General features: G+C 36.4%; 1 long non-coding RNA gene across 1 annotated transcript in view; it reads left to right on the top strand.

The window, feature by feature from the left end:
- Positions 1-25,648, top strand: part of LOC116418513 — a 225,584-nt gene that overhangs the window by 126,843 nt on the left and 73,093 nt on the right. The gene's annotated exons all lie outside the window — the stretch shown is intronic.

The following is a 25,648-nucleotide window of genomic DNA, read 5'->3' on the forward strand; positions in this document are numbered from 1 at the left end:
AATAGAGATCCCTTATCCTCTGACATGAGAGGTGGTAGAAATAGCAGTTATATTGCCCATAACACGAAAAATAGTGCAAGTGAAAAAATACCGTGACATAATTTCTCACCTGTCAGATGGACAGAAACCCAAAAGTTTGACAATACATTCCATTGGCAAGCCTGTGGGGAAACAACACTCTCATATGTCAGTGGTGGAAGGAACAAGAATATGGTAAAAAACATATCCTTGACCTAGGATTTCTCCTGTGGTTATCTGTCCTGTAGGTCATGGGTATCCTAGCCCTGGGCCATGGATCAGTACCAGTCTGTGACATGTTAGGGACCAGTAGCAGATGAGTAGCAGGCTAGCGAGCATTACTGCCTGGTCTCCACCTCCTGTTGGATCAGCAGTGACACAAGATTTTCATAGGAGCAGAAACCCTATTGTGAACTCCGAACACAAGGGATCTAGGTCATGCACTACTTATGATAATCTAATACCTGATGATCTGAGGTGGAACAGTTTTATCCTGAAACCACTGCCTCCATATGTGGAAAAATTGTCTTCCACAAAACTGGTCCCCGGTGCAAAAAAGGTCAGGGATCACTGCTGTAGGTAAACCTGCACTGGTACAAAATGACAGAAATATACACAGTCATTTATTATAGCATTGTTGGATGAATACAGGATTGGAAATAAATCAAGGATCTAGTAATAAGGGACTGGTTTAATAAACCATGGAACATACTTAAACACACACAAAATAGAGCTATATATACTAGTATCGAGAGATATACAAAATGTATGAAGCTGATGGGGGAAAGGGAAATAATGTATAGAGCAGTGTATATTGTTTGTTACCTTTTGTAGGAAGAGTGGAAAAATAAGAATATATATTTGTATTTTCTTGTATTTTTGTAAAGAAACTAGAAAAATAAATAAGCAGCTAATAAAATGGTTACCTATAAGGAGTTGACAGGAAATATGGTGGCAGGGGTGGGACAAAGATTCATCTGTTGCGTTTCTGACTGTTTAAAAACCTTTTGTTGTGGACTTTACACAAAAGAAGAAAGAATAGGTTAACTAACCTTGATACCCATCACCTGGCCTCAACAATTATCAATGCATGAACTATATTATTTCATCCATAATCCCACACCCATTTCCCTTCACTAAATTATTTTAAAGTCAGTGTCGGACATTATATTATTTCATCTGCATATATCCATAAATATTTTACTGTGTATCGCTAGCAGATAAAGGCTGTTTTTTAAAAAATCATTATCACACTAAAAATTATTGTAATTTCTTATGTCTAATGGAAATTTAAATAATATCTAGTTAGACTACATTTGTGTGACCATTACCTTATATTTCAGCTGCCCTGTTTCCTTCTCTATAGTGTCTAAGTTTATTGTGGATCTTCTTAGTACAATTTAGCAATAAATTTTCTCTTGGAAATAATCTCAATCTCAGAGAAAAGCTGCAAGAATATTACAAAGAATGTCTGTATACTCTTCCCCAGATGCCCAAATTTACCATATTTGCATTTTATCATCCCCACAGTCTGTCTCTATGTATGATATCATATATTTAATTATATATAAGTGTTATTTTTTTCTGAACCATTTGAGAGTAAGTTGGAGATATAATGCCTCTTTCCCCCAAAATACGTTCATTTGTATTTCCTAAGAATATTCTTATATATAACCGTATACAATACTGCTATGAAATCTACAAATCTGATTCATAGTACACCTTTTTTTCCTTGTGTTTCTTTGCCCTTACAGGAAATAAAATAAATAAAATTTTTTTTCTGGATCAGAGTGCAATCCAGTATCTCACGTTGCATTTATTGTCAGATCGCTTAGTTTCCTTTAATCTGGAATCACCCTTGTTTGTCTTTCATGACTTTAACCTTTTTTAAGTAGTGCAGGCTAGATATTTTGAAAAATATCACTCAATTTGGGTTTGTCTGATGTATCTGCATGGTTAGATTTAGGTTATGAATTTTTGGTTAGGATACCACAGAAGTGATTTGGTATCTTTCTCAGTGTATCATATTAGGAGGGACGTGATGTCTTTTTGTTCACATGTTGATGTTTAATGTTGATGTTAACTTGGATCATTTGGTTTATGTGCCATCTTGTAAATTTCTCCATTGTGAAGTTACTCTTTTCACTCTTATAATTAACAAGAATGTTTTTGGTAAAATAATTTGAGATGATGGAGGTATCTTGTTCCTCATAAGGTTTTGACCTATGAATTGTAATATATATTGGTGATTCCTGACTAAATCTGCTTTTACTATAATATTTGCCAAATGATTTTCTTACCAAATAGTCCTTTCACATTAATTGGCTGGTGTGTTGCTATGAAGAAAAGCTTCTCCTCCTCTCCCATTAAGAAAAAGTATCAGTATGGGCTCATGGATTTCACATTTTTTCAATGCTTATATTGTCCCAAATTCAGCCAGTAGAAATCTCTTCAAACTGGCTCCTGTGTTTCTCCAAATGTCCCTAAGTTTTGTTTTTTTTGTTTTTTGTTTGTTTGTTTGTTTGTTTGTTTGTTTTACAGTGTCTTACTCTCTTCCCAGGTTGGAGGGCAGTGGCACAATCACAGCTCACTGCTGCTTAGACCTTCTGGGTTCAAGTGATTTTCCCACCTGGGCCTCCTAAGTAGCTGGGACTACAGATGTTTACCACCACACCGAGCTATTTTTTTTGATATTTTGCTGTTGTTGTTGTTGTTGTTAATAGAGACAAGGTCTCACCGTGTTGCCCAGGCTGGTCTCGCGCTCCTGAGCTCAAGTGATCCTCCTGCCTCGGCCTCCCGAAATGCTGGGATTACAGGTGTAAGCCTCCGCACCTGGCCCCTATCATTTAAAGATATATATATATATATATATATCTTTATTGCTTTCTGGTATAACAAAATGTTCCAGACTCATCTTCTACATTCCTTGCTGCAGTTCTTCTATAAGCCATTTCTCCAAGGAGCCCTGGTTTCTTTTAATGATGTAAATCATCATCTGTATACCAGATATACTTATTGTTACCAATTTTCGATTCTTCTTGCCTCACTCTTGACTTTTAAAGCATATAAATGTATTGTCTTTTTAAAACATTATAATTTTAAAAAATAGACTTGAAATCTCAAATAGATTGCAAAACCAAGTGAATACACCATTAAGAAGAAAAATGTAATACTGTCTGAGGACACAGCCTTTAGAGTTGAATAGTTTAGGATTCAAGTTCACCACCCCCAATTAAGAGTTTTGTAATTTCATTTTATTTACCTGCTAAATGGTGATGGACAACTTCATCGGGTTGTTGGTGAAGATTTAATGAGATTTAAACCTAGTGACTCATATTTTACATCTAAATGTAGTGATTGCTTTATGAATAACTATTTATACTTAGCAAGTATTGAACATTATATTCAGGAAGTATTTGTTGAGTTGAATTACAACTCTCTCAACTATGAGATACATTTCTAGATTTATTAGTAGTGGACTATTTCTAGTATTCCCTAATTCCATATTATTAATTCATAGACATGGGGACACAAAGCAAGGAATTTCTCTTCAGCTCCAGGATGTTCTGAGTTGATAGAAACTTGAGCCAACAATGGCTAGATCAGACTTGTTAGATATAGATGGAAATAATTTATAAAAACCATTTATTTCAGATTAAACCTATATCTGCCTTATTACTAAATTTCTGCAGGTATACTATTATAGTATTTTAAACTTTGACAATTTAGGATTCTAGTATGAAAGTGAGAAGCAGGGAGAACAGCAGAATATTGGATTTAACATAATAATGGAACTCATGTAGTTTAGCATAAGAAGGAAAAGACAGGAACATGTTATTATAAATTGGATTTTCAGTTGGTTCATACATGTCATACGGTATAAAAGTGTTCGTTTAGGTTCTTATCAACTTCAGGAAGATGGCAAGTTGACTGCTTTTGCAGCTGCATCTGTTATAGTTTCTTATTCCCCAATAATTATGAACTGTATATACTCAAGATATAATATACACATGGCACTGATGGAACTATTATGCTATCATTATCAGTAGTATTCACTCCTACCCTGCCAAATCAGCACCATATTGAATGTTTTGGATGGGGGAAAAAGGGATGAGCCAGAGCAGCAATGGTGGTGGTTAGTCACTTATACTGTAGCAAAAAAATTGTACTGGAGAAGGACCACTTCCTTCAGCATAACTGTCTATATTTCATAACCTTTGCCCAAAACTATTTGACCCAGCAAAAATGACTTATCCTAATTTATAAAATGTTTGCCAACATTTAATCAGATGTTTCTTCTGCTTCTCTTTATATAGATTACCTTGAAAGGGTGTATGCTCTTCAGGTGGATGGAAAGAGATGGAGTGTGTGTATATTTTAGAAATACTATAGGAATATAGAATACATAAATAAAATTTGTGATGGATAGTTGAAAGGTTACCTTCTACAGACATTGTATTAGTCAGGGTTCTCTTAGAGGAATAGAACTAATAGGATAGATCTATGTACTATTACCAGACTTACTTAACTTACATGATCACAAGGCCCCATAATAGACTATCTGCAAGTTGAGGAGCATGGAGAGCCAGTCCAAGGCCCTAGACTGAAGAACTTGGAGTCCAATGTTTGAGGGCAGCAAGCATCCATCATCGGAGAAAGATGTAGACTGGGAGGCTAGGCCCATCTCGTCTTTTCACATCTGTCTGCCTGCTTTATATTCCCTGGGAGCTGATTAGATTGTGCCCACCAGATTAAGGGTGGATCTGCCTTCCCCAGCACAGGGACTCAAGTGTTAATCTCGTTTGGCAACACCTACACAGACACACCCAGGATTAATACTTTGTATCCCTCAATCTAATCAAGTTGCCACTCAGTACTAACCATCACAGACATGCAGGCAAAAGTACAAAAAGGAAAAGAAGGAACTGTGATAGCTATCATTTGAGAACTATGTAATAACTATGTAATGGGATTTTATAAATATTCTGATAATTTTTAAATGACATAAGTAAGCTAAGGTTTTTATATTCCACACTACATGGTGAGGATTGAGTTACTCTTTTTATAGTATCTTTAAGGTTCACAATTAAAATATGAAATCTGCCAGACACAGTGGGCCACGCCTGCAATCCCAGCACTTTAGGAGGCCAAGGTGGGTGGATCATTTGAAGTCAGGAGTTCGAGACCCACCTGGCCAATATGGTGAAACCACAACTCTATTAAAAATACAAAAATTAACTGGGTGTGGTGTTGTGCACCTATACTTCCAGCTACTTGGGAGGGTGAGGTGGGAGGATCGTTTGAACCCAGGAGGGTGGAGGTTGCAGTGAGCCAAGGTGGTACCACTACACTCCACCCTGGGTGACAGAATGAGACTCCGTTTCAAAAACTAAAGAAAGAAAGAAAATATATTATGATATAGTTATGGTACTGTAAAAAGTATTACAGTATGGCACAAACTTGTGGCAGCATGTGCAGCTGTTTTCAGAAAGCAATGCAGAGTGGTGTGGGCGTGTCATTGCTCTAAACTTTTCAATGATTGCTAATGACTCTTTCACTTGGGCATGTAAAAACCATAAACTAAATTCCATTAATTCTCAATACAAAAAGATGTGTTCATGAAATGTTCAGGTTTTCATTTTCCATTGCTTTTCAGAACCTAGGGAAACCTTGAAATTGTTCCTTAAAGTCTGAAACAAGAGTTTAGATGTAGACCTTCATCCTTTTGTTACTCCTGACATTATCCCTGGATAATATCATTCATTCTAATAATTTTAACCACAGTACATATGTGGTGACTTAAAGCACACCTCAATACCACCATTTTCTTTTCTTTTTTTTGTTTTTTTGTTTGTTTGTTTGTTTTTTTAGACGAAGCCGCCCTGTTGCCCAGGCTGGAGTACAGTGGCGTGATCTTGGCTCCCTGCAGCCTCCGCCTCCCGGGTTCAAGCGATTCTCCTGCCTCAGCCGCCTGAGTAGCTGGGATTATAGGCACATGCCACCACGCCCGGCTAATTTTTATATATTTAGCAAGGACAGGGTTTTACCATGTTGGCCAGGCTGGTCTTGAACTCCTGATCTCATGATCCACCTGCCTCAGCCTCCCAACATGCTGGGATTATAGACGTGAGCCACCACCCCAATGCCACCATTTTCTACTGCATCAGTACTGAAACAACTAGTGATCCAAATAGACCATGCTCTTTTATTTCTTCATATTGTTTGCTCTACCAGAAATACCTGATTCACAGGAGCTCCACTGTTCTAATCCATGTCTTATTTAGTTAACTAACTTTTGCTTATATTCCGAGATAACTTGCACACCACCTCTACTAAAAAGCTTTCCCTGACTACCTGCCAACATCTGTGGACTTTGCACTTCCTGATTTTCTGCATCAAATCTATTCCTGAAAGTATACTGAATAATAAGTTTTTGTATAATAAAAGCCTTCATTGTATTATTTTAAATGGAAAGAAATAGATTAAGCATTCTAATCAACCAACAAGAATTTGCAGAATGAATAAAAGAGCAAGATCCCACCATATGCTCTCACAAGAGACATACTTTGGATTCAAAGACACAAAAAGGTTACAACTAATGGATAGGAAAATTTATACCACAGAAACAGTAACCAAAATAGAGCTGAAGTGGGTGTACTAATATGAGACTTTAAGACAAAAATTATTATTAAAGTCATAACAGGACAATTTATAATTAAAGTGTCAATCCGTCTAGAAGATATAAAAATTACAAACAAATATGTGCTAACACCAGACCCGAAAACATACAAAGCAACAACGAACAGAATTGAAGGGAGAAGACAATAAAATAATAATAGTTGGAGACTTCGTACCCCATTTTCAATAATAGCACAACTAGGAAGAAGATCAAGGAAGTGTCATACAAATACCACTAACTAACATGAACTAACAGGATCTATAAAACACTCCTCACAGCAACAACAAAGTGTATATGCTTCTCAAGCGTATGTAGAATAGTCTCCAGAGTAGCCCATCGATAGTCCATAACATAAGCCTCAATAAATTTAAATCATTGAAATCATACAAAGCATGTTTTCCTATCACATTGGAATTAAATTAGAAACAAGTGAAGGAAATTTGGGAAATCCAGAAATATATGAATAATTAACAATACACACATGACCAATTAATGATAAATTTAACAAATGAAATTAGAAAATACTTAGAGATGAATGAAAATAAAAGTAAAACAGCAAAATGTATGAGATAGTGTTAAAGCAGTACTTACATGAAATTATTAATATAATGCCTATATTTTTAAAAAGTTGAAGTCAATAACTTAATCTTAAGAAGTAATAAAAAGAACAAACTAAACACTGTGAGGCAGAAGAAAATAATAAAAATTTGAGCAAAAATAAATATAATACAGGATAGAAAAACAATAGAGAAAATCAGTGAAACCAAAATTTGCTTCTTTGAAAAGATCAACAAAATGGACAAAACTTTAGAAGACCAACAAAAAAAAGATTCAAATTATTAAAATCAGAAATGAAAGAGGAAACAACACTTAAACCGCATGTTCTCACTTATAAGTGGGAGCTGAATGATCAGAACACATGGACACAAGGAGAGGAACAAAACACACTGGACCCTGTTGGGGGTGGAGTTGGAGGGAAGGAGAGCATCAAGGATAAATAGCTAATGCATGTGGGGCTTAATACATAGATGATGAGTTGATAGGTGCAGCAGACCACCACGGCACACATTTATCTGTGTAACAGACCTACACATCCTGTACATGTATTCCAGAACATAAAATTAAAGAAATGAAATGAAAAGGATCATAAGGTAACACTATAAACCACTGTCCACCAACAAATTATACAACTTAATGAAATGGAAAGTTCCTAGGAAGACAAAAACTACCAAAGCTGACTCAAGAAAAAATAAAAATTTGAATAGACCTGTATAAAAAGTAAAGAAATTTAATTAGTAATTTAAAACATTCCACAAGCCCAGGCCCAAATACCTTCATTGGTAAATTGTACCATATGTTTAAAGAACATTAACACCAATCCTTTACAAATGCTTACAAAAATACCTGAGTAGGAAGTACTTCCCAACTCATTCTTGTCAAGCCAGTGTTGCCCCAATACCAAAACTAGACAAAGCAAACAAGAAAAAGCAATGCTGACCAATTTCCCTTGTAAATATAAATGCAAAAATCTTCAACCAAATACTAGCAAATCAAATCCAGCCATATTGTAATATATATATTCACTATTACCGAGTGGGATTTATCCTAGGAATGGAAGTTTGCTTTGACATCTGAAAATCAATCTGTAACACGTCAAATTAATACAACACAGGACAAGAATACATAATCATTTCAATAGATACAGAATAAGTTTTTGACAAAATTCAACATTCTCTCATGATAAAGTCATCCAGCCAACTAGGAGCAGAAAGACAATCTGCCAACCTGATAAAAAGCATCTTCAAAAACCACACAGCTAACTTATTTCTTGGTGAAATACTAAACGCTTTTCAGGAAGATCAAGTACAAGATGATGTCCACTCTCAGTACTTGTATTTAACCTTGTACTAGAAGTTCTAGCCAGAGCATTTAAGCAAGAGAAAGGAATAAAAGGCATCCAGTTTGGGAGAAAAAAATGTAAAACTATTTCTGTTTGCATGATCTTGCATAAGCATACTTCATTTTACTGTGCCTCATAGCTACTGCCTTTTTTTTTTTTTTTTCTTTTTTAAACATGGATGGTTTGTGGCAACCCTGTGTTGATGAAGCCTATAGGCACAATTTTTCCAACAGCACGTTCTCACTTTGTCTCTCTGTGTCACATTTTGGTAATTCTTGCATTATTTCAAACTTTTTTATCTTTAAAATATCTGTTATGCTGATCTACGGTCAGTGATCTTTGATGTTACTATTGTAATTGTTTTGAGGCACTACAAACTACATAAGATGGTGAGCTTAATGAATGTGGTGTGTGTTCTGACTGCTCCACTGGCCATTTCCCTGTCTCTTCCTATCCTTAGGCCTCCCTATTCCCTGAGATACAACAATATTCAAATTAGGTCAATTAATAACCTTGCATCGGCCTCTTAGTGTTCAATTAAAAGGAAGAGTTGCACATCTCTCACTTTAAATCAAAGCTAGAGGTGATTAAGTTTAATGAGGAAGGCATGTCAAAGGCCAAGATTGGCCAAAATCTAGGCCTCTTGTACCAAACGATTATCCAAATTATGAGTGCAAAGGAAAAATTCTTGAAGGAAATTAAAAGTGCTACTCCAATGAACATACAAATGATAAGAAAGCAAAATAGCCGTATTGCCGATGTGGGGAAAGCATTAGTGGTCTGGATGGAAGATCAAACCAGTCACAACATTCCCTTAAGCCAAAGCCGGATCCAGATACAAGGCCTTACTTCTCTTCAGTTCTGGAAGGCCACGAGAGGCAAGGAAGCTGTAGAAAAAAAATAAATAGACTGGGTACTGTGACTCATGCCTGTAATCCCAGCACTTTGGGAGGCCGAGGCTGTCGGATCATGAGGTCAGGAGATCGAGATCATCCTGGCTAACATACTGAATCCCTGTCTCTACTAAAAATACAAAAAATTAGCCAGGCATGGTGGCACACACCAGTAATCCCAGCTACTTGGGAGGCTGAGGCAGGAGAATCACTTGAACCGGAGGCAGAGGTTGCAGTGAGCCAAGATCGTGCCATTGCACTCCAGCCTGGGCCACAGAGTGAAACTCCATCTCCAAATCAATCAATCAATCAATCAATCAATCAATCAATCTAGCAGAGATTGATTGATGAGGTTTAACAAAAGAAGCAGCCATCTCCGTAACATAAAAGTGCAAGGTGAGGCAGCAACTGCTGATGCAGAGGTCTACAGCAAGTTACCCAGAATATCCAGCTAAGGTAACTAATGAATGTGGCTACATTAAACAACACATTTTCAATGTAGAGGAAACAGCCTTCTATTGGGAAAAGATACCATCTAGGACTTTAATTGCTAGAGACAAGTCAATGAGTGGCTTCAAAGAATTAAGGGACAGGTTGAGTCTTGTTAAGGGCTAATGCAGCTAGAGTCTTTAAGTGGAAGCCAATGCTCATTTACCTTTCTGCAGGTCTTAGGGCCCTTAAGAATTATGCTAATTTGGGATGTTTGGTGGCTCATGCCTGTACTGCCAGCTACTTGAGAGACTGAGGTTGGAGGATTGCTTGAGCCTGGGCCAACATAGTGAGATCCCATCTCTAAAAATAATAATAATAATAAAATAATTATGCTAAATCAACTCTACCTGTGCGCTATAAATGAAACAACAAAGCCTGGATGACAGCACAACTGTTTACAGCATGGTTACTGAATATTTTAAGCCCACTGTCAAGACCTACTGCTCAGAGGTAAAGATTCCTTTCAAAATATTCCTGCTCATTGATGATGGACCCCATCACCTAAGAGCTCTGTTGGAGGTGTACAAGAAGATTAATATTGTTTTCATGCCTGCTAACACAGGAACCATTCTGCAACCCATGGATCAAAAGGTCATTTTGACTTTCAGGTCTTATTATTTAAGAATAGATAGCCATTCCTCTGATGGATCTGGGCAAGGTAAATTGAAAACCTTCTGGAAAGGAACTAACATTCTAGATGCCTTTGAGAACATTTGTGATTCATGGAAGGAGGCCAAAATATCAATATTAACAGAAGTATGGAAGAAGTTGATTCCAACCCTCTAGGATGACTTTGACGGGTTCAAGACTTAATAGAGGAAGTAATTATAAATGTGATGAAAGTAGCAAGGAAGCTAGAATTAGAAGTAGAACCTGAAGATGTGACTGAGTTGCTGCAATCTCACGGTCAAACTTTAATGGATGAGGAGTTGCTTTTTTTTTTCTTTTTTTTTTTTTTTTTGGAGACAGTGTCTTGCTCTGTCACCCAGCTGGAGTGTAGTGACACGATCTCAGCTTACTGCAACTTCTGCCTCCAGGTTACAGTGATTCTCCTGCCTCAGCCTCCCAAGTAGCTTGGATTACAGGTGCCTGCCACCATGCCCGGCTAATTTTTGTATTTTTAGTAGAGATGTGGTTTCACCATGTTGGTCGGATGAGTCTCGAACTCCTGACCTCAAATGATCTGCCCACCAAATATTTGAAGACTATATTAACACATATGATAAAGTATTTTATTCAGAAAAAGTTAAAATAACCCAAAGGTCCATCAGCTGAAGAATGGAAAAATAAAATACCACATATTCACACAATAAACATTCTTTGACCATAAAAAGGAATGAAGTAGCATTATACACTACAGTATGGGTGAATCTTGAAAGCATTGTGCTTAGTGAAAGAAGCCAGTCACAAAGGCCACATATCGTATGATTCCACTTATAGGAAATGTCCAGAAGAGACAAAACAATAAATATTTTGAGTCATCGAGGTTATTCCTTCTGTGGCTCATATTGTCCCCATCAGGCCTATCATCGAGTCCTGTATATTTCCTCTATTTGAGAAACTCTTCCTTTTCCCTCAGTTTATATTTTTCTGTAATGACATGTGCTAGTAATTATTTGAATTTTATTTAAATCATTTAGGTATTAACTCACTTTATTACATATACTCAAACATATCTACTAGTGAGTAAGTATAATTAGTTCTTTTCTGTCATTAACAGATATAAAATCAGGCTGACAAATACTTGGCTGACTTTTCATCATTCCTTTTCCCTCATCTATCCACTACTCTGCTTGTAAGCTCAGATGGCCTAGGAACCTGTCTTGACACAGTCCTGAGCAGTCACTTATAGTCATTCAGAGTTGGGCCATGAGATGAGACCTGTTTGTTGTCCCTAATAGGGAAGTAGGTAATGGCGTAAATATACCTGATGGTATAAAATGTTTCACTGTCTTTATCTTGTTATATTTTTGGGGGGAAATGTGAGTAAAGGGTAATCTATGTTTGTTACAATTATTTAAAAATGTGGTCTTAAATTTTCTGAAAAGGTAGACTTTTATATAATGATAATAATTGTGAATGATTGGACTTCTATAATACTTTCCTTCAACCTGGAAAATCCTTTTTTTAAATGGTTCCAAAATTTAAGTCATCATTACCAAAAGATGGAAAGAATCTGTTAACTTCCATGGCTTAGGGGCTAAATGGTACCTTCTCCCTTCTTTTGTAATAATGTTTTTCTTAAAGCATTCATCTCTTTTCAATAAGAGATGATTTCATGTTAATTATTCTACTTGTTTCATTTGTATCTTTGGTAAGTGGAATAGTGGCAAACAGAATTGCTTCCTTTGAATAGCAATGAAAGGTCAGAAGCGAAGACTTCCTATTTATTTAGCTGTCATACGCTTTACTGATATAAAGGAAAACTGGAAGAATTTTCTTTTAGTGCAGTGCAGTGTGAAAGTTCATAAGGTTAGAAATAATTTTCATCCTGACTTAAAACTCATAGGTAATTTTTTAAAAAGATTTAATTACAGTTGTCATTTCTGTGACTTCTACTGAGAAAACAGTAGGGAGACTACCCCACTGAATGTTCTCCCTCATTCCTCAATAATTACTATATTCTTGAAATGGTGACCTTGTCAGGTGACACTTTAGTGGGAAGGTCAGAGAGCATCTGATTTTTAAAGTGCTTGAATTCGTGCATACTAATTTCACCTTTAAAAAATTTTAGCATTTTGACTAAATGAATCCTTTGACTTTTAGTAGTACTCTAATGCTGGCTCAGGTGAATATTCTTTGCCCTTGGTATATTGATTGCAAAACAGAAAAATCATTCTGAGAAATTTTGCTGTTTGGGGGAAGTTTAAATTTGTTGGATCATGCCATTTTTGTGTGTGTTAAAATATATTTTAAACATACTGAAAAAAGATGGAGAGTAATATAAGCAGTACTCTTAGGCCTGTTACACTGGTTAATAAATTACCATTTTGTCATGCTTGCTAAAGAATTTTTAATAATAATAATAATGGTACATTATAGATATAAATCATGTTTTAAGAAATCCCCTTATGTTTCTTCTCAGAAGTAAGCTATACCTTGAAGATAGTGGTTTTATTCCTAAGAAATTTTATTATTATATGTTTATGTATCCAAAAATGGTACATATTGTTGTATAGCAAGTTTTTGAGCTATAAATGGCATCACATTGTATATGTCATTTGCAGTTTGCTTTTTTGTCAACATTCTCTTTTCGAGATTCATTTTCATCGACACATTTTATGGTATTTCATTTTAAAAATATGTATCAGTTTATCATTCTTTAGTTTCTTTTTTTGAGATGGAGCATCACCTTGCTCTGTTACCCAGGCTGGAGTGCAGTGGCACAATTTCGGCTCACTGCAACCTCTGCCTCCCGGGCTCACATAATTCTCCCACCTCAGCGTCCCTACTAGCTGGGACTACAACCATGCGCCACCACGTGTGGCTAATTTTTGTATATTTTGTAGAGATGGAATTCCACTGTGTTGTCCAGGCTGATCTCAAACTCCTGTGGTCAAGTGATCTACCCTCATCTGCCCCCCAAAGTGTTGGGATCACAGGCATGAGCCACTGCCCCAGCCGATCCATTCACTTCCTAATCAACATTTGTGTAGTTTCCATTTTTTCAACTATTATAAACAGTGTTATGAATATTTTTTGCCTGTCTCCTTGTGCTTGTATGGAAGATTTTTGCCCCATTGTGTACCTAAGAATGGATTTGCTGGGTATATGTGTATTATAAACTATATTAGATGTTGGCAAATTGTTGTTCTAAGTGGTTATAGCAATTTACACCTGCATCCCCAACCATTTTAAAAACACTTTCTGAGATATAATTTACATGTCATAAATATGCATCACTGGTATATCATGTACAACTCAGTGGGCTTTAGTATATTTATAGTTATACAAGTATTACAAAAATCTAATTTCAGAACATTTTCATTTCATCACCCTCAAAATAAACATTGTACCTATTGATAGTCACTTCTCATTACTCACCCTTCCATTTGCTCATGCCCTCCACCCCTATGTCACTACTAATGTACTTGTTGTCTCTATAGATTAGCCTATTCTGAACATTTGCATATATGATACTATACAGTATACAATATGTGGCCAGATCTCAGCTCACTACAAGCTCCACCTCCCGGGTTTACGCCATTCTCCTGCCTCAGCCTCCCGAGTAGCTGGGACTATAGGCACCCGCCACCTCTCCCGGCTAGTTTTTTTGTATTTTTTAGTAGAGACGGGGTTTCACGGTGTTAGCCAGGATGGTCTCAATCTCCTGACCTCGTGATCCGCCCATCTCGGCCTGCCAAAGTGCTGGGATTACAGGCTTGAGCCACCGCGCCCAGCCTACCATAATGTTTTTGAGGTTCATTGATGTTGTAGCATGTATTGGTGTTTCATTCCTTTCTTTCTTTTTTTTTGGGGGGGGTGTCAACTTGTATTATCCTGTTTTATTTCTCTGTTCATCATTTGATGGTCATTTGAATTGTTTCCACTTTTTTTACGATTGTGAATAATGCTGCTGCAAACATTCATGTATAAATTTTTGTGTGGTTGATATGTTTTCTTTTCTCTTGAGTATATTCCTAGGAGTAGAATTGTTGGTCTGGGTCATACGATGGCTCTATGTTTAACATTTTGTGGAATTGTCAGAAGTGGCTGCACCATCTTACAATCCCACAAGTAATGTCTGAGGGTTCCAGTTTCTCCACATCCTCCCCAATAGTTGTTGTTGTCTTTTTTGTTACATATCCTAGTGGGTATGAAGTGGTATCTCATTGCGGTTTTGATTTGTATATCCTTAGTGACTAATCACTAATGAGCATCTTTTACATGCTTATTGGCATTTCTATATCTTTTCTGGAGAAATTTCTATTCAAATTATCTGCCTGTTTTTAAAATTGGAGTTTTAGTCTTTTATTGAGTTACATGTATCTTTAATATGTTTTGAATACAAGTTTCTTATCAGATACATGATTTGCAAATACTTTTTTCCTGTCAGTTATCTTCTCACTTTCTTGATAGTGTCCTTTGGAGAACAAAAGCTTTTTTCAAATTTTTGATGAAGTTCAGATTTATCAAATTATTTTTATTGCTTGTGCTATCAATATCATATCTAAGGAATCACTGCCTAAGTCAAGGTTAAGAATATTTACTCCTTTGTTTTTTTCTATGCGTTTAAAGTTTTACCTCCTACATTTAGGTATTTGATCCATTTTGACTTAATTTTGTATAGGGTGTGACATAGGGGACTACTTCGTTCGTTTGCATGTGGATATCCCTTTACCACAGCACGATTTGTTGAAAACGTTTTCTTTCCCCCATCAAATTATCTTGCCATCCTTACTGAAAATCAATTGACCACAAATATGAGGGTTATTTCTGATATCTTGTCTCATTGATCTATATCTCTATCTTTATGTCAGTACCATATAATCTTGATTACTATAGCTTTGTAGGCAGTTTTGAAACTGGGAAGTATAGATTCTATGCTTTACTGGCCAGGCGCAGGGGCTAACGCCTGTAATCCTAGCACTTCGGGAGGCTGAAGCGGGCAGATCATGAGATCAAGAGATCAAGACATCCTGGCCAACATGGTGAAACCCTGTCTCTACTAAAAATACAAAAATTAGCTGAGTGTGGTGGCAGGCGCCTGTAGTCCCAGCTACTTGGGAGGCTGAGGCAAGAGAGTCGCTTGAACCCGAGAGGTGGAGATTGCAGTGAGCCAAGATCGCACGACTGCACTCCAACCTGGCAATAGAGCAAGACTCCGTCTCAAAAAAAAAAAAAAATCTACACTTTTTTCATCTTCCTCAAGATTTTTCTGGCTATTCTGGGTCCTCTGTATTTCCATATGAATTTTAGGATTAGCTTGTCAGTTTCTGCCAAAAGACATCTGATATTTGATAGAATTCCTAATGAATCTGTAGATCACAATTTGGGGAGTATGGACGTTTAATACTATTAAGTCTTTCAGTCCATCGGAAGACCACTGGCTATCTTTCCATTTATTTGAATCCTTTAAAATTTTTAAATTTCTTTCAATTATGTTTTAGAGATTTTATGTACATGTCTGTCCTGTTATTATATTTATTCCTAAGTATTTTATCCTTGTTAATGCTATTGTAAATGCAATTGTTTACTAAGTTTTATTTTCAAATTGTAGTTTATACATTGGTAGCATATAGAGATACAATTGATTTTTATATTTTAGTCTCATGTTCTGCAACTTTGCTAAGCTCATTTAATAGATCTAACAGCTTTTTTGGTTTATTCCTTAGGGTTTTGAATGTACAAGATGCAGTCTAGAGTTTATTCATGCTCTTGAGTTTTTAATTTCAGTGACTGTATTTTCATTTCTATTTTTTTCACATATACCAGTTGTTATTTCATATCTGTCTCTTTCATTTTATAGTTTATTGCCTTTTGCCTGAAATATTTTATATTTCTTTTATTTATGCCTTCAAATATTCCAAACATACTTCTGTGAAAGTCATTGTTAGGCATTTTCAATGAAACTAATTCTATGTGGAGTTAATTCATTTTCTTTTCCTCTAAGGTTTTTTGTTTTTTGTTTTTTTGTTTTGAGACAAGGTCTCACTCTGTTGCCCCAGCTGGAGTGCAGATCACAGCTCACTGCAACTTCAGCGTCCTGGGTTGAAGCTATCTTCCCACCTCAGCCTCATGATTAGCTGGGAGTATAGGTGCATGCTACCTCACCCAGCCAATTTTTTATTGTTTTTTGTAGAGATGGAATCTAGTCATGTTGCCCAGGCTGGTCTTGAACTCCTGTCTCAGCTTCCCAAGGTACCAAGATTACAGGTGTGAACCACCACACCTGGCCAGAGCGAATTCATTTTCTGACTGTTGATTTGTTGATTTTGTTTGATACCTTTGTTAGGATTTGATTTCTATTAATTTTGGTTTTCCGTGCTATTTGAGTGGGAGGTTTTATGCGTGTTTTGTTCTTTTTGTCTTTGTTCATTCCGTCCTGTGATGATCTTTCCATTACCTGCAACCGACTTCCCAAGGCTTCTGTCCAGACATATGCCTTATGATGACAGTTCAGCTCAGAGTGATACAGATTCAGCCACTGAGCTTTCAAGTGAGGGGAAGCGCCACACCAGCCTCCAATATCAAGCTATATGCTCTCTATTCCCCATTTGTCCAAAACCTATTTAGTCCCCCTTACCATACTGGAGCCGAATCCTGGCTACCACTGTTTCCCTCCAGAGTCCAGCACACAGTAGCCTCAGCCCTGCACACTGTTTTGCAATTCTGTCTTCATACTGGTCCATAGAAGTACATATCTTGTTTGTGAGCCTATTTATGTCTTTTGTTTTTGGTTATCCATTTTTATATTTTATCTCCCATGTTTTCTGTTTTGAGCAGAGGGTCATATGTCAAATTTTATATCAAATAGTGAAGTCTTTATACCTTCATTATTGGAAACCCAATAATATTTATTCTGTTTTGTTTTGTTTTTTATAGAGATAGGGTCTTGCCATGTTGCCTAGGCTGGTCTTGAACTCCTGGCCTCAAGCCATCTACCCACTTGGTCCCCCAAAGTGCTGAGATTACAGGTGTGAGTCACCGCACTGAGCAATATTTATTCTTTAGTTTAATTTTGAATTGTCAACAGGGTGAAACTTGTATTTGTTCTTCCATATTGAATGTTATTTTCTTATTATAAAACAAGTCATATAAAATGAATATTTTCATTCTCCGAGAGATCCCCCTCCCCCGGGAAAATTCTTTCCATAGTAACTAGCATGTGAATATTTATTTACTATATGACAAGCACTATGCTGAGCATTTTACCTATATTATCTTATTCAGTCACAATAACCCTTCAAAATTGTTATTATTGGTTTTTTTTAATAGAAGAATAAATTGAATTTTAGACTGTTCAAGAACTTGTCAGTAGTCAACAGAACCAGTATTCAAATTCGGATCTGTCTGATGTGAACGCCTGTGCTTTAAATCATTTTTAAATGCTTTTTTATTTTAATTGTTGTGACGTGTGCATTATATTCTCTTCTTCCTTTTGGCAACTTTGTGCAATTTTAATGATGCTTTGGTATAGAGAAATAAGAAACCCAAGACAGGAACATCGACTGGATGATTTTCGCATTGTCAGAGCTTCAGCTATTGTATACGGTACTGTAAGATTTTGGAGTATGTTTGAGGAATATTCCCTGAACTAGTGGGATCTTTCATGATAAATTATTATTTTCACTACTGTTAAAGTTTTGGAAGTGGTGATGAGAGACTTCTTTTCCCCATCTTTTCATTTTTATTCTTTTTTTTTTTTTTTTTTTTTTTTGAGACAGAGTCTCACTCTGTCACCCAGGCTGGAGTGCCATGGCGCGACCTTGGCTCACCGCAACCTCTGCCGCCCGGGTTCAAACGATTGTCCTGCCTCAGCCTCCTGAGTAGCTGGGAACACAGGCACGTGCCACCAAACCTGGCTGACTTTTGTATTTTTAGTAGAGATGGGGTTTCACCTTGTTGGTCAGGCTGGTCTTGAACTCCTGACCCCATGATCCGCCCGCCTCGGCCTCCCAAAGTGCTGGGATAACAGGCATGAGCCACTGCACCTGGCCTTCATTTTTATTACTTTTATAAGCTGACTTACGTAGAGGTGTACTTATGAGTATGTGGCTTTGGGGACTTTTAAAAATAGGATTACTTATTATAATTTCACATTCTAAAGGGAAGAATCATTTTTTCGATGTTAACAGTTCAGACTCTCCATATATTATCATATGTGATGACATTCAAAAAAGAGACGTCCTAATTACAGAAGGGTAAAAGAAAGGGAGAGAGTTGGCATTAATGAATTGAGTGGTGTCTGGAAGTTTTTAGCAAGGTTCCTATATTAGGCATCTATAGATGAAGAATTAAACCTATATCTCATGCCCTGTCAGCATTTATTAACTAACTGAAATCTGCAAGTATTTCTTTTGTGGAGAATGATAGGTAACCTATACTGGACAATTGAACTTAAAGAATAATGATCAGGTAAGTATAGTGTTGAAAAGGATTTGAATTTATAAGAAATCAGGAACCAATATAATAGGTATCAGAATCAAGAGACCAATCGGAAAGATGTATATATGCCAGTGCTCAACTAGGCTGATTATTAGAGTTTTAGGTTCAGTTTGGAGTGGAGTATTGGAGGAACATGATTTTTGTTAGACTTTTAGTGATGAAATAAGTAGGAGAGAATAGAATAATTCTAAATGGGTTGGAACTATCTGTCGAAATGAATCTCCTCTGTGCCTGTCTTCTAATTGTGGGAGATGGTTTATTGGAAATCTCAAGTTTGAGCTACTCAGACTCTGTATCCCATCCCTCTAGGGCCAGCTCAGCCCTTCATCCTGTCAAAGCAGATAAAACAGAACAGCTTGCAATTTGCTATAAAGGGGTCCTTGGGATGAAGCATTTTAATGTCCATAAAGAGTAGACAAGACCTTCGTTTTTAAAGACTCCCATGGAACATTTCAAACAGCATGGATTTGTCTTGGTGCCCTTTGCCAAAACTAATAGATTTAGGCTGTGGAGTTGGTGGAAAACTGAGCATTCAGGCCTACTTATCGTCCAATAACATTTTACTATGTTTATCTCATTTTAGCCCACATACCCTAAAACTGACAACACATTGAGTAAATAATACTTACATAAGAAACGCTACTAATCTTGATGCCTATGTCAGTTAAACATAGAAGGAATGCAGAATTACAATAATATTACTTAAAAATAAAAAATCGGGTACAAAGATCTAGTTGATTTAACTTGACTGTTATTTTTGTTTTGTTTTGTTTCGTTTTTAATTTTATTGCTATTTATCAGCCTGAGGGTGAGCTGCCTTTCTGGTTCAGGTAGCTATTCCAACCAAGAGCCCTGAAGAAGAAATGGCACAGAGGGACTGAAGTGTAGTAAAATACAAAGTATGTTATTTTGAATTCTTCTCATGCTCTGAGAACAGGAATATCTTAAGCTTTGATAGAATGGTGCAATTTTATATTTTCCATTTGACTACTTTAAAAGGTTCATTGTCTTTTAATTAAACGACAGGGGGGAAGAGTGGAGATTAAAAGATATAGTACTATAAAGGGGATGGCTTTTAGCTACATGAGTGAAGACACCACAATAAAGCAAGATGGAGTGCAGCAACAAGTTTTGTGCCTTGAAGCCTCCTCTTGTCTGACTGTGGCAGTAATTTGGAGTTAATTTGTGCAGCTTCTCAATAAAAGACTTTGTGTTTTCTATTCTTTGATTCTTCATAGCATCTCTTCCCAGCTATTCTTTTATCTTTCCTTTTATGTGGTCCAGTGCAGCTTATACAACTAACTAGATGTGATAAGGAGGCAAACCATTTTAGGTGAGAAGCTTGGACCAGGCTCAGTACATGGATATTTTCTATTTATCACCTGCTTTTTATTTTCTACAAAATGACTACCTCAAGTAACACCATCCATGAATCTTCTACTTTCTACCCTCGCTGACAAATAGAGGCCCACTTTTCTCCTGTAGTAATTATGTAGTTTTAGCATGGGGTGAATGTTTGGGTTTCTGTATTTGGCAATATATTACAACTGGTAGTTGTCTTATATTCCTTTGTCTGCATGAAGATTTTTTTTTCTTTGTGTCTGTTTTTCTCCCCTTGCTTTCTACTCCCCCACATGTCCCCAAGTCCTTCAAGCCAATGAGGCTGTGGTGACACCTTCTGGGCAGTGCTGGGAGTGAATTACAGTCATAAGTTCCATGGTGGTGTTAACATACCAAAGATTGGGTGTACAATACTAAATTTTATTTACTTCGTTAGAAGAATTGATATTTCATTCTACATGTGCTGAGAGTGTCTCGAACTTGTTAAATATCAATGTTATTTCTTAGTAATAAGCAGTGATTTGTAGTTAATTACATAAAAAGCCAATGGGCCTGCATGCTTAATCAATGAAGAGTATGGTGCCTGGTTGGGCCTGAAAATGAGTGTTAACAGAGAAAATATTAATGTTTTCATGTTATTATAATATCAACACTGTACTGCTTTTTTTTCATGACATAGCAGTATTAGGTTATATGCCAGTGTTTTGTAGCAGTGGGAAAAATGGCACATAAAGAGTCTCAGTAGAAACAATGTCATCCACCTCAACCATCCACTGTCGGAGAGGACAGGAAGAAGGTTTCTCCAGGGCTGTTCTTATCTATTCATGTCTTGTGTTAGCTTTAACAGATGTGTAAGGAGTCTTCTATGTGGCCTTTGTTGGAAGCTTGCCTTTTTCTGAACAAACTTCATTCCCTCCACCTCTACTTCAAAGCAGATGTAACTCTTTCTTGTATTAAAAGATTTTAAATGATAACTTCTTCACACAGATAGCATGAAACACAATATGCATTTACTGTTACCAATTTACTTATTTTTTTGTTGACCTCTGCTCGGACCCTAATTATGCTAAAAGCTTTAGTTTCTAATGAAATCACTAGATAGTTTTAGCAAAGTTGCCATTACTATATGTTCAAGAAATTGGCTAATATTAAAATACTTATAAAATACAAAACTTATAAAGTTTGTTATTAAATAATTTTAGGACTCTCAAGAATATTTTCTCCAAATGTAGAGGCACCAGGCAACAAAGGTGTGACTGGCTGTCAGCGTGGCTATAAAACTTCCCATCTCTATAACATCACCTTAGGGCAATGTCAAATGGAAAAGCACTAGGCATTCAACTTAAGGGTGAGGATGACCAGTACAGTTGGATATGCAGCCTTTAAAATGGCACCACATTCCTTATCTTAGCTTTTTGCTTCATCCTTTGGTCAAATATTGCATAGCCAATGTATAATATATACATTTATGTTTGGTATAGAACCCAGTATTTCTACTATTACTATATAATAAAATAAAAGCAAGAGCACATTGCTTTGTAATTTTGATTTGCAAACAGATGGTAGATAGCTGGAAAATAGACTAGAGCTGTAAAAAATTGGGAAAAATGCTTTCATGAAATTAAAAGAAAACTGACTTAAAATACTAAGGGTGTGAATGGGTAACAAAATACCATGTAGTAAATGTGAAGATGATGGTTTTATTTGAAGTGGGGGGAGGGAGGAGAAAAGCTAGAAGGAGGCAAAAACACAATTTGGCCTAAAATTGAATTTCTCTGATAAGGCATTTCAGAAGCGGCTTGTCTTATTCACTCAGCAGCAAAATAATCATATGCGCTTTAATAATCTTTATTTTACAGGAGTGCGTTGCCAGGGTAACGGAATGTAAGCAGGGGAACAGCACCTTGCAGATCACAAAGGCAAATCTCTGGAAAGAAATTTCACTGAGTTTCTCTTTTCCTTACCAGTGTAATAACAACTCCTATTTTCCCTGCACTATTTAATAGTCTCACATAAACATTCTTTCCCATTTCCCTTTTTTGTATCTGTTTAAACATGAACAATAGCATAAATCTGAAACTATCAAGCTCAGTGAGCTAAGCAAAAAAACAGATGTCATACCTTTAGCATTTTTATATAATTACGTTTTATTGCTATTTTACCCCTATCTCCATTCCTCCTGACCTCATTGTTATTTCCTTCTCTCTGTAAACCAATCTGATGATAGTATTCCAAGTAAAGGGGGTTTGAAGTAGGAGTTGGTATTTGGCTATATTAATCAAAAATTATTAGCTAAGCTTGCCTGCATGGAGATTCTAAAGAGGCAAAGATTGCAACTGAAGCATCTGTTTTTGGAAGAGGGTAAATTGAATTATATAAAATGAATTATGTTAAATGGAGTGACAAGCATTCAGGCCAAAAGCTGCAAAAATAATCATTTCTTTAGACTTGTGCACATACACAAATATGTATACACACAAAGAAAGGAGTGAAGAAGGGAAAGAAGCAAATTTAGGTTCTTTCAGCTTTCCATTGGGCACTGGAACCTCAATTAGTTCTGGGAAATTGTCTGATTTGAAATTAACAAAATGAAAGTTTCCAATGCCTTTCCAAAAGAGATAATAACAACTGGCAATAAGAATGTGCTTACTGATCATTTGATTGGATCAAATTTATAACTAATCTCTGGCTTAAAAATATTTGCCTGTCATTGTCTTCGCCAAAGGCCATAGCCTGTGAAGGAGAATGCAGAAAGAAAATAATATTAGACTGTAGAATTGGCACGGCAAAAAAAAAAAAAAAAAAAAAAGGCTTCATAAAATTAGATATGAATCTATATTCACATGGTGGTTAAAGGTTTGACTTCTGCCAAGAATTTTACATTAATGCTACATCTTAATTTTAACATGCTCACTGTGTACCCAAGTATAGTTCATATAGTTCTTTCTTTAAGTCTATGGGACAATCAGTAACCACAAGCAAGTGCTCACAAATCAGTTTCTGGATAGATTGCATTGTAAATTATATTATTCTCGGTTTTGATGAAATGTACTAAAGTGTTTTAATTAGTTATTAATTTTTTTTAGAAATTATTCTTTTTTTGCAATATAAACCCTGCACTAATACTTAAAATTCAAGCCAATTAAAGCCACCTTAAAAACAGATAATGGTAAAAGAGCAAGTAAAATTTGAAAAGGCCAAGAAAAGACTTGTTAAAATGGCAAATTATAAGGAAAATGTTCCATAGTGATATAACTAGTGTATTTCTGATGTTCACAAAAATGGAAAAGGGTCATATTGAAATATTAATAGTAAGATTTCTGATGTTCCAGAAGCATTTCAAACCCAAGTGCTATGGAAGTCAAAGCTCAGTTCTCATCAAGTACCATTGAAAGTTCTGGAGAAAAATTTTTAAACCCACCAGAATCCATTTAAAATCATTTCTCCATGTTATAAAACTGTTGACTTAAAATCAGCTCCCAATTTTCATTCTGCATAGAATCAATTTGACACTTTCCTGGAGCCAATATCTTCTTTATGTAAAATCTCTATTTGACGTCTATGAGGTTAATTATTTCTTAAGAGCTTATAATAAGATAATGTTGCCAAAAGGACAGACATTTTCCTCTCCCTGGGCTCTTGTTTACCTCTGGGTTCTATATAGAGATTCCTCTATGGAAATAAGGTTAGCAGTTTTGGGTGCAGAGTAGTATGAATATTTTCTTAGCATTTGAGCATTCATCCTTGGTACATGAAAATCATCAATAATTTTACATTTTTATTGTTATGAAGATAGCATATGGTTGGCAAATGAAAACATGTTGGTAAGTAAGTACTGTTCATTTAGTGATCTTCAGCAATAAAAATTTTCAAATTATCTGCTAGCATTTGCTCTTCTTTATTTGGTAAAATAAAATAAAACAAAACAATTATTTTCTGTAACTTCTTGAGTATGGTGCGAGTTTGCAACCATGTGTAACAGAATTTTAAAATGGAATTCTCTTTGTTTGTTTTACCTATGGCCCTAAGACAGATATCAAGGTGAGATATGAAGACACCCTCCAGTTCTTACATGAGCAGAAGGGAAAAAAACAGTTATGTGATTCTTAAGCTACTTAATCATGTCAAGGATATAAAAGGATTGAGAGGGTCAAAATTAAGGAAAGGAGGATGTTTGGAGAGAGTTGTTAGTGTGCTAAGTGTCCCATCACACCTCCAAGGGGAAGGAAAGGAAGGTCTCCTTTCATCTGAATCCAAGAGAGGAAGGCTTTAAGAGATGTAGAACTTAGTAAGTGATCCCTTCCATTTAAGACCAGCTAGCTTACACATGCCTAAGAAATCTAAAGAACATGAGACTGATTGGCCAGCTGCTTTGAAGGTGGAGTGACAGGTGACTGTTAGGCAAATGTTGCTTAAGTGTATGTCATAGATCAGAGGTGGGCCATATCCACAGAAAAGATGATACAAGGTTACCTTAACTCCAAAGACTGCCTGGAGGGTCCCAGTGATCCCAAAAGTCAACTGAACTGCCATCTTCTCGGGAGCAGTAAGCTGAGAAAGAGCCTCAATTAAATCAAAGGATCTGCAAGTGAGATTCTAACCACCCTGTCTCATGGCAGGTGCCTATAACAGGACTTCAGCGTTTTTATTAGTAGGCTAGACTAGACATATTAATTGCTGAGTATTTTGATTGCCTATAAATGAGTAAAAACATGAAATCTACCCTAAATTTTTTTTTTTTTTTTTTTTTTTTTTTTTTTTTTTTTTTTTTTTTTTTGAGGCGGAGTCTTGCTCTGTCGCCCGGACTGGAGTGCAGTGGCCGCATCTCAGCTCACTGCAAGCTCCGCCTCCCGGGTTTACGCCATTCTCCTGCCTCAGCCTCCCGAGTAGCTGAGACTACAGGCGCCCGCCACCTCGCCCGGCTAGTTTTTGTATTTTTAGTAGAGACGGGGTTTCACCGTGTTAGCCAGGATGGTCTCGATCTCCTGACCTCGCGATCCGCCCGTCTCGGCCTCCCAAAGTGCTGGGATTACAGGCTTGAGCCACCGCGCCCGGCCTACCCTAAATTTTATGGACATGGGAAGCTCCATAGAAAAAAGAGATACTGAAAGTCAATAATAAAGTCATTCATTACATAACAACAGTTTTTTAAATTCAAATTAATGATTTTTTATACATAAATGCATGAAAATGTGATTTTTTTTTTTTTTTTTTTTT

The sequence above is a fragment of the Piliocolobus tephrosceles genome, chromosome 17 (assembly GCF_002776525.5).
Source record: "Piliocolobus tephrosceles isolate RC106 chromosome 17, ASM277652v3, whole genome shotgun sequence".
In the NCBI taxonomy this organism is placed as follows: domain Eukaryota; kingdom Metazoa; phylum Chordata; class Mammalia; order Primates; family Cercopithecidae; genus Piliocolobus; species Piliocolobus tephrosceles.